This window comes from Mesocricetus auratus, unplaced genomic scaffold (genome assembly GCF_017639785.1).
Source record: "Mesocricetus auratus isolate SY011 unplaced genomic scaffold, BCM_Maur_2.0 Super-Scaffold_100013, whole genome shotgun sequence".
In the NCBI taxonomy this organism is placed as follows: Eukaryota; Metazoa; Chordata; class Mammalia; order Rodentia; family Cricetidae; genus Mesocricetus; species Mesocricetus auratus.
Genome location: NW_024429196.1, coordinates 65,908,160 through 65,919,367, shown reverse-complemented (window position 1 = coordinate 65,919,367; position 11,208 = coordinate 65,908,160).

The following is an 11,208-nucleotide window of genomic DNA, read 5'->3' as shown; positions in this document are numbered from 1 at the left end:
ATCAGCCCTTTCAGCCTGAGGTAGAGGTAAGAGCTAGTGGCAGGCTGCTTTGCTTTTCTGATCTTCAGCTTGAAGCTTGAACCCCAGTAATATTCTCCGGGTCTTTTATTTTTCATGCTACAACAAACATTTTTGTACGTCTTACAGTTGAGCTTCCCTGGGGGAAGATGTACTCTTTAGTAGTCTAGAGTTGACCACATTAGAGATTTGCAGATGGCTCTTACAAAAGGGAAGATGGGCTCATGGCAATCACAGGTGGATCCTCACTCCCTGCTGCTGTGCATTTGTTAACTAAGACTGACAGACCAACAAGCTAGGTGACTTAAAACAGCCGGGAGTGATTTTCTCACTGTGCGGAAATTTCAAATCCCAAGTTGAGGTTTGAACCAGCCTGCATTCCCTGCAAAGGCCACAGGGACTCTGTGCAACTTCTGGTACACCTGGGAGCAGCAGGTCATGCTTCCTGGAATAACATGGACAAGCATCTATTCACCTCACACTGAGAGCTCACCTGGACCAATGGAATAATTCCATCAAAACCCAGCTTAACGAGCTAGTGAATCTCTAGGGCATCATAGTCTTCTGCTCTGGGTGTTCTCCGCATCTCTTGTCTTACACAAACACTTGTTGGATTTAAGGCCCACCCTAAACCAGGAGGCTCTCCTGTCCTTAACACTTGTGTCTACAAAGACAACTTTTCCAAACAAGCTCACATTCACAGGTCCCATTGAGCTTAGCTTCATGAAATCATTCATTATTCCACCCAGGATTCCATTCCCATCCCTTGGGGCATTGTTTCATCGGATCTGAAAGTCTTTATTCCCAAGACTGGAAAGCCAACAACGTCACCACCAAAACCTATAACAACTTAGCCAGGTTAAGAGGAGGCACTGACTTTTCTGTAAAGCTCAGTGTGCTCTCCCACCCATGCTCCTACTTTTCTTCCTAGAGGCGCCAGGAATCCTAGAACCCAGATCTCTCCACAAGGAAAGAAAAATCTGGGGTATATGTATTTCCCCTAGACACAATGGTAAACTTGATCGCCATGTTCTATCACCTCCTATACTTGACATTTTAGGGTACCCCTTAGGACAAATGGTATTTCATGGATGTCAGGGAAGGGAAGTAGACTAGCCATACTTTAAAAATATTTTCTTATCCCAAGTTTCAAATGGACTTTTGACATAAATCCTGTTGTACAGAGGGGACCCTGTTAACATGAGTGATCTGCTGAGAAGCAGAACTCAGGAGTCCTGACTAACGATTGGTCACTCTGACCCGTGAGCTTGGAGTCATGAGGCTATGGAGCCAGCCTATGCGTGGAGAAGAAGTGGAGAGAGCTCAGTAGCTGCTCTCACATTTGGACATGCTGTCATGCTCATGCTTCAGGGTGCCTTCCACATAAATAATTAAAGATATTCTTATGGGTCTCCTGACTAAAGAACTGATCTTTCCGAGATAACCAGGAACAGCGGTGTTCCCTCTTTCTGGCTTTAAGTAGCCGCTGTTTTAATAATAAAGAAGACAAATTCCTCATCTGCAAAAAGCTCTTAGGAATGTATGCAGGCCTTTAACTTAACCTCAGAGCAGCTTCCGCAATGTGCTTCAGACCTTGCTTCACTGTGCATATGGGGAAAGTAAGGCACAGAAATGAGAGTGTGGGTTCCAGGGATCAAACTTTGGTCATCAGGCTTGGTAGCAGACACCTTTACATGCTAGTCACAGGCCAGGCCTAAAGACCCTGAATCCTTTTTCATGCTTCCTTTTGTTGTTGCTTGTCCAAGTGAGATGACGTTTCAAAAGCCCTGTCTTCATGCTCAGATGTCCCTTCTCCCATTTAACTAGTCTTTTATTGAAGGATTTCAACTGAATTATCATCTGATTATTTGAGTGAGCAAAATCTTTCTCCATTGAATTTCTTCTCATTCATACCCTACACGATTTTGCTAATTTCATGGAATGATTTGTCTGTATCCTCTTGGATCTCATTGAGCTTTCACATAATTATTCTTTTGAATGCTTTATCAGACATTTCATCTGTTTCAATTTCTTTGCAATCTGTTGCTAGAGAATCACTATCATTTGCAGGTGTCATATTACCTTGTTTTGTTTTTCGTGTTTATTATATTCCCACAGTAAGATGTGTGTGTCTGGTGAATGCAATGCCTCTATCACTCTTCTGGGATGAATCTCTTAGTGAGTGATTTTTTTCTGAAGATGTATCTTGGAAATATATTGACTTTATTTCCACCTAGGCACCATAGTATAACGTCCCTGTACCTTCTTTGGCAGTGATTAATGAGTTTGGGCACAATGTAGACCATGAGAGTCAGAGACAACTCTCTGTGGACCATGGAAGAAAGGAACACTGCAGCTATGGGCCAGATAGCAGTGTCTGGAAAATGCATGCTCTATGGATACTTCTATGAGGAAGTGGTGGTTTCTGCCATGTGGTAGGGATTTGCTCAGACTTGTTAGTATTGAGGATCTCTGGCACCAGTAAGGATCTGAAGCAGTTTTTCTCTGACCAGATGGTGGTGCAGAACTGGGCTCCTCCTGGGAATGCTGATGACAGAAAGCACAGCACTCCTGTGGTGTTCTTACCCAGTCCTGACAGCAGTGGCAGCTCACAGTGCAGGGGCAGCCAGTGGTGGGGAGTGCCATCAGCGTGGTGACAGCATGGAGTGGGACTGTGGCTATGCAAGCACACGCCCATCAACCCCCAGCAGTGTGAGCTCAGCCTGCCAACCAGTATGCATACCACCCAGGGACACACACACACACACACACACACACACATACACACACACTCACGCACACACTTGGGGTGACTTTCAGCTGAAATGAACAGGAATAGGGCATGACTAGACTCTGGACAGTTTCCCTTCATACTTCCTTTGTGCCCTGGGGCAGGCTACCAAACAAGTTGTTCAAAGCCATCCTTTGTGAACAGGGCTAGCAGTGTTGACTGCCTTGTTGCCTGTTCTGCTCCAGTAGTAGCAGATGCCTGGGAACAGCTCGGAGGGGAAGGGTAGTGAGAACCTGAGAGTGTCTGCCTTCAGTACAGGCACCAGAAGGAATCAGCAAATGGAGAGACGACTCCCTGATCCCTTGCTTCTTGAGAACAGTGTTCTCCCTCACCACCTATCTCCCATCCATCCTCTCAGTACAAGGTCCCCACTGTGACTGATTGAGGCTGAGGGCCAAGCTGAGGACATGTCTATTGGCTCTCAGTAGTGGGAATAGGCAGGAGCATTTACCCACCCCCACAGCCTTACCAAGAAGGTCCTTGGATACAGTGCTCTTGGGGTTTCCTGGGAGATGGTGCAAGATCCCTTTCCAAGGCAAGGCTGCTATGCAGATTGCAAGCTGCTGGTCTAAGCGAGCTAGAAGCCAGTAAATGTGAACCTTTAGACAGCTGGGGTTGTCAGCATCCATGCTAATAGTCACCTGGGACTCTCACCCTTTTCCTACAGAGGAGAGACTATGATATTTTGTTTCTTATATTATGCTGTTGACCCGATTATATGAATCCTACAAGATACCAGACTCTGTCGTCTGGTTCCCAGGGCTTTCCCATATTTACTCCCTCAGAATGCACCTGTGCACCCGTTGCTTTGCTCTTCTTTATGGTAGAGACGAGTGCTGGTATCACAAAACTCTCCAGTGTTGTTGAAATTCACACCCACCCCTTCCGTTTTGGATGCTCGCTTGCATTTTTGGAAACCCCTAATGCTGCCTGGCTAGGGGCCTCCTGGGAGCTTTGCTTGATCTCTGGGTATTCTGATTCTTGGATTGTCCAATATTTTGAGGTGCTGTCTGGACATATTTGATTGTTGGTGTCCACATGTGAATCCATATTACACCCCACCACACCCCACACCCCACACCCCACACCCTACAGCATATGGTACTGTGCTAGTGTTCCTTCTGTAGGCGCACTTGGGACCTGCCTCTGAAGAACTGATGAAATCTGTCTTCTGTTCCTCAGTCTCCAGTTATCACAGCGTCTAAAGCATGGTGTCTGTCGTGACTGAGAATGGGCCCCGTGGGCTCATATATTTAAACACTTGGTCCCCAGTTGGTACAACTGTTTGGGAAGGATTGGGTGGTGTGACCATGTGGGAGGAGGTATGTCACTGAGAATGGACTTTGAGATTTCAAAAGTTCATGGCATCCCCATTTGTGTGCATCTCATGGTTGTGTCTCAAGATGTGAGATCTCAGCCCCAGTACCAGGCTTGCCTATCTGCTGCCACGCTTCCTACTGTGGTGGTCATGGACTCAAACCCTCTGAAACCATAAGCCCCAAATAACCTCTTTCTTCTATAAGTTACTTTGGTCATGGTGTCTTATGATAGCAATGGAAGACATAGAAGACATAGCTAAGACAGTGTCTGGTGGCCATGTGAATTTGGATAAGCCTTTACCTGAGTCTGAGCCTCAGTTTCTCCATCTACGTAATGGCCATGGTAGAGGAGAACAGCAGCTACAAGGAGGGTCCAGAAAGATCCCAATTAAGTAGTGTGAGATAATCCTTCCCTCTCTCTAATTTTCATTTCTTTCTTAAATTCTCATTTCTGTTAATGAATATTGGTGGTCTCTTACCTGTCTATCAGAACAAAGGTATGGCAACCCATTCCTCTTATGTGTGTCACTGTGCAAGTACCTTTAAGCTAGATTTGTGCACTTTATAGTTTTAATTGTCTGGGTTTTCCAGGTTGGCTGAAAGGAACTGCTGACTATAGTTCCTAGCTAAATTAACAACTCTCTGTGGCCATCACCTGGTTTTTACTCAATCTTAGCTTGATTGCAAATCAGCACTGCAATTTGCAGCATAACTGGGAGCTTGTCTGAAACCATCACTCATTGCTTTGGCTCATGAGGCTGTAGCTACAGTATTGTTCCCCCAACCGATAATCACAATGTTCCCATTATGTCTGGGTTTCAGTTCAACTGGGAATCCCCTTGTCCTGAAGTCCCCAAATGAATTTTGAATATTCCATAGACATGAAATTTCTCAAACATAACTTCCAAGTCTGGTAAGGTAATATCAACAGAAGGCAATTTGTTTTATTTATGTTGTATAGAATAGAAACTATGTTCCCTGATTATAGAAATTCCAGGTAAACAACCTTCTAAGGTTACCCAGCATTGAGTTATGCCGGACTTGGGAATTTCAGTTTCAAAGCCAAGACCATCTTGGCAAACTCGGACAAGCCGGCAGAGAAGGGATGGGGTATTTCCAGTGTGTCTTCCCTTCCCTACTCCACTGCTCTAGCTGGTCATCTATTCCCTGTCTATAACTGAAGCCGACCCAGGTAAGATGTGTTTCATGGCACTGTATCGGGTATATCTACATACTTTATGCTGGATGCTTGAGTGTGATGGTTAGATGTTCATCAACTTGACACAAACTAGAGTCAACTGGGAAGAGGGAACCTCAATTGAGAAATTGCTTTCATCAGATTAATGATTGACGTGGCAGGGACCAGCCCACTGTGATCCCGGGTTGTATAAGAAGCAGGCTGAATATTCCATGGAGAGCAAGCCAGTAAGTTACATTCCTCCAAGGTCTTGTTTTTCTGCAAAAATGAAAACTTTAATATAAAATCTCAATCCAAGTATGGTAGTACATTATCCCAGCACTCAGCATTAAAAAAAATTGAACTTCAAATGACAGTCTAACCAAGATTCTGAGCTGCATTAGTTTATTATTAAGAGTTATTAATGTATTATTAAGAAATACTTGTATCGTGGTTACTGCTAAAATCATTGTTTATATGATCAAACTGTTACATTAAATAGAACACTGAATACTATACCAGATTTATCTCAAGGTCATAATGAACAATGAACTCTTCTCAACAAACCACTCCTATAATGGCTTATTGTTCATTTGTAGTGCTAGGAATTGAACCCAGAGCCTCGTACCTGATAGGCAAGCACCTACCACACTCGATAATCCTAGCTCCTACAAATGCACTCTAAATCTATGTGCTTCTTTTTTCCCTTATTTTTTATTACATTTTTTAAGAAAAGAGCTTGTTTCACATGTCAATCCCAGTTCCTTCTCCCTCGCCTCCTCTCGCATCCCCCCACTATGTCCCCCAGCCTCCCACCCTATCCCCACTTCCTTCCACATAGGGGATATCTAGAGTCTGTCATTTCACTCAGGGCAGGGTCCAGGAACTCCCCTAAGAGTCCAGGCTGACAGAGCATCCCTCCTTGTGTTATGGACACACAATGTCTGTTTGTATGCCAGGGATAAACACTGATCCACTGCTCAGGGCCCCATAGGTTGCCCAGGCCTCCTCACTGACTCTCACATTCAGGGGGTCTGGATCAGTCCCATGCTGGCCTCCCAGCTATAGGTCTGGGGTCCAAGAGCTCCCCCTTGTTCAGGTCAGCTGTCTCTGCTGATTTTGCCAGCCCATTCTTTGCCCATTTGCTCATTATTCCTCTCTCTGTCACTGGGTTCCAGGGGGTTCAGTTCAGTGTTTAGCTGTGGGTGTTTGCTTCTGCTTCTATCAGTCACTGGTTGAAGGTTCTAGGATGGCATACAAGGTAGTCATCAAGTTCATTATCAGGAATGGGCATTTAAGGTAGTCCCTCCACTATTGCTTAGCTTGCCAGTTAGTGTCATCCTTGTAGATGGCTAGAGGTCTCACTGGTGCCAGATCTCTCTTCAAACCTATGACTCCCTCTATTATATTATGGGAATCAATCTACCACAAGACCCAGCAATTCCACTCTTAGGCATATATCCAAAAGATGCAAATTCATACAACAAGGACATCTGTTCCACTATGTTCATAGCAACATTATTTGTAATAGCAAGAACCTGGAAGCAACCTAGATGCCCCTCAACTGAAGAGTGGATAGAGAAAATGTGGTACATTTACACAATGGAGTGAGTACTACTTAGTGGGAAAAAAAAACAATGGAGTTTTAAAATTTGCAGGCAAATGGACGGCACTAGGAGAAACCATCCTGAGTGAGGTAACCCAATTACAAAAAGACAAACATGGTATGTACTCTCTCATATATGTGTTTTAGACATGGATTAGGGGAGTGCCAGTCTGCAGTTCCACTGCCAGTCTGGGAAACAGGAAAGAACCTCTATGGTCTTGTGGAAGTGTAAGCCAAATAAATGCTTTCCTCCCCAAGTTGGTTTTGGTCAGGGTTTTACCACAGCAACAGAATGGAACTAGGACACTGAGCTTAGAGAAACCAGGGTTCTTTGGACACTAAAGAATGTCAGAGGCTGGCCAGTATCTTAGTATAGCAACTGAGACTTCCCTCTCTGGAATCCTGGGAAATATTTTATGAACAGGGCCAGTCTTCCCCTAGTGAGAGATGCGAAATTTATACACTCTGCTACATTCTAGCTGTGCGGTCTTGGAGAAGTCCTTTCTAGAAAGTCTCAATTTCCTGGTTCAATGATGACAAAACTGCTTTAAAAATCTGGGATGTTCTGAGGATGCTGCTCAGTTATGAGCAGTGGCCTAGCATTCATGGATTCAACCCCAGAACCAAAGACAGAAGAAGGGAAGGGGATGAGTGGAGAGGGAGGAGATGAGAAAAGAAAGGAGGAGATGGAAGAGAAAAATGACTTGTAGAGGAAAAGTGGGAGGGAGGAGAGGGAAGAAGCCAGTGCTAAGAATCTTAGAGTCAGAACATGCATTTCACAAAGACACTGAATTCACGCCAGTTCCTCCCCTACCTCTGTGGTGACATATATATCCAGGAACGGTGAGATAACACCATCAAAACATCTCCCGGTAAATTTAGATTCAACCTCTCAATATTAGGATTGCATCACATTAGAGATAGAAGGGTTTTTACTGTTGCTGCTGCTGCTATTATTGTTTAGATAGCATTGTATTCACCACAATGGTTATCACTCATGTTCCTGAGCTCATGAGATATAAAAATCGATATTATAATAGCTGGAGGGATGCTCTGCAGTGAAGAACACTTGACATACGTCCAGAGGACTAGAGTTAAGTTCCTAGCACCCACATCAGACAGGTTACAAATATCTGTAAGTCTAATTCCAGGGGATCCCTCTCCCAACACCAACAAACACCCCTCCAGATGTGCATAGAGCACACAGATGCAAACGGACATTTTTAATGTCTAAGTTCTCAAACCTAGTCATTTAATAAAATAAGAATCCAAAGCCAGAACAAATGGATGAGTTATGTTCTTGCTAGACAACATATCCAAATTCTAATCCTCCTACTACCACTTTTCTTATCCAATATTCCTCTATCAAATGGAAGCTTGACCCTTTCTTCAAGGAGTCTGTCTCTCACTGTCTCTCAGATGATGTAATGAGTTAGGAGACCAAGAGGAAAACCCTTAGGGAGATAGTAACACGTTGCTTATGTTTAACTAAAAGGCATGAAAATTGGCTTCACTAGAAGGAATCAAGAATTGGTTGCTGAATGCAAATTATGCCTCAGGCAAGCCAATGGAAGATGCAGGAACACTAACTAGAAGGAGGCCAGCTAACTTTAACCCTGTTCACTGCCTTTCACATCGACTCTGGTCATGAGATGGTGCTGGGCTAGTGTTCAGCAGGCTGTTTGTCTCTGTGATGAATCCCTAACAAAGGGAAAAGTTCATTTTGGTCTCAAGAGATTCCATTCAGGTTGATTGACTCTGTTACCTGGTTATGTGATGAGTGGAAGCACATGGTAGAGGAAAACTACTTACAACAAAGTAGCCAGAAGCAAAAAGTAACAGCAGGAAACAGTCTAAGCCAAGATATACTCTTTAATGACACATTCCCAATGGCCATTTCCTCCAACTAAGTGCCCACCCTTAACAGTAACACGACCTCCCAAGAGTCTTTAAATTTTGAATCCCCTGGTTGGCTAAACTATTTATTAGGCCAAAGACATAATGATCTATTTGTCTTTGGAAACACCCTCCCAGATATACCCAGAACTGTGCTTTACAAATCTCCTAGATGCCTTCAAAGATAATCAAAATCACAGTAACAGTAATCTAAACGTTTTTTGTTAATAAATTGAGTTCTATAAACTAAAAATTGGGCTCTCTGACCTGGAAATGTGAGACTAGCCACCCACAAATATTAAGTAGGATGTTGATACCAACCCCTTCAGACAACCAGATGAGCACACCTTTTATATCTAGAGAGTGGGTAATAGCAGGCTCACCCTGTGTCATTAGACATGAGCAACCCTGCAGTGCTTCTGTCTCCAGCCTGATGCACCCTCAGATGGCTCTCCCCTTGATACATCATGCTGGGAGTGTGAAATGGCTTTTTAAGTTGGGGAGAAACTGAATGTGTAATCAAAAAGCCATGCCCAATTTGCTCAGACCAAGCAGCTGGCAGTGGGAAGGTATTAAGTGCTCTTGCCAACAATGGCTTGTGTAATGGATTAGAGAATCTAGGATGCTATTTCAGCTGTGGCTTTGCAGATCATGAATAATTCCGATGCCTGCCATGTCACCTCATCTTTTTGGTGATGAGGGTACTGTGAGTAACCATGAGTCACTTTAACTGCATTTCCCTGCTCCAAACTGTAGATAAGAGTCTGAATTCAGAGGCAATTCCCTCCATTACATTGTGGGGGAAAAAATGAGCCTGTTCACCAGGATCTAGGAGAAGTCTGAGAATTAGTTAAACTCAGTAAGTAATATTCAACGATAGAAAGGAAGTATTTCTGAGTGATGGAAGATGTCATTCTGTAAATATGTTTCTCTTATTGGTTGATGAATAAAGCACTGTTGGCCAATAGGGAAGCAAGATAGGAGGATTCTGGGAAGTATAGGCACAGGGAGATGCAATATAGATTCCAACAGAGTAAGAGGCCCAGACCTTTATCCAGTAAGATAAGACCATGTGGAAATACTTATATTTATAGAAATGGGTAAGTAATTATGACAGAACTAGCCAATAAGAAGCCCTAGTCAATGGCCAAAAGATTTATAATTAATATAGCATCCATGTGTTTCTTTGGGGCTGAGAAGGGTGTCCAGGACCTGCCAGGCCAGAAAGCTCACAATACAAAATGGCACCCAGACTTGAGGCATGAATTTCCACTTAAATTTTGACAAAAAGCTTAAAAAGGGATTTTAGAAACAAAAGAACAGAGACAAGTACAGCTTCTTGGTAGTAGAATTTTCTCGGATGGGCTCTATTTTGCTAGAGACAAGCAGAGACTTGCAAGCCTCCTTTAAGGGAGGTTTCCTGACTTGGCATAAGCGGAAAAAACTACAGGAGTCTTTTAAGAGGCCCCTACAAAGCAAGAATAACGTGTACAGCTAGCAGTAGCAGTGACCACATCTCCAAGCCAGTAGTAGCATGCTGCTTGATGGTAGCATAGACCAAGTGAGCACAGTGCTCAGTACTGGCGGTAAATGTACCCTGCCATCTTGGAAAGACAGCAGTTAAAATAGCTGCGACTTTAATTTTAGCAATGTTGTTTAGCAGATGAAACACTATAAAGACAGATTCAAATGAAGAAAAACATCTAAAAGGTTTACAGTGTGTTTAAAAATATACATAAGCTTGGGAGAGAAAAGAAAATAAACAGGATAAAGTGGTTTAAAAAAATAGAGTAGCTGGGCAGTGGTAGCACATGCCTTTACTCCCAGCACTTGGGAGGCAGAGGCAAGCAGATCTCTGTGATTTTGTAGCCAGCCTGGTGTACAGAGTGAGTTCAAGGGCAGCCAAAGTTACACAGAGAACAAATAAAAGTAAAAGGAATAGAGTAATTAAAAAGCCATGTAAAGATGGAAAATATACAGAGAATCTAGGTACCGTATGCTATTGTGTTGTCTTTGGATTGCTTGACTGTTGAGGAAATGGCAACAACTGCTAAAAGAAATGCTGAAGGACGAATCCAATTTATATATTTTAAAAGTGCCTTGACTTCAAAATTTAAGTACAAGGATAAGTTACTTTGAAAAAGAAATTGTATGTGTTTTACCACAGAAAATGAAAAGCTGTGGATTCTTCCAGACTAATATGGTTTGATGACGCAAACCCCCCTGAAGTAATGGCCCAGGTGATTCAATTTCCAAGATACCTAGGATGATGCAGCCTCAGACTACAACAGCCAGGATTGGGCCAGGTTTCTGTTTTCTCATGATCCCCAATGGCATTCACAATGCCCCCAACCAGCAGGAAGCAGATTGGAATGAACAACGCCAAATTCCCAAATATTGT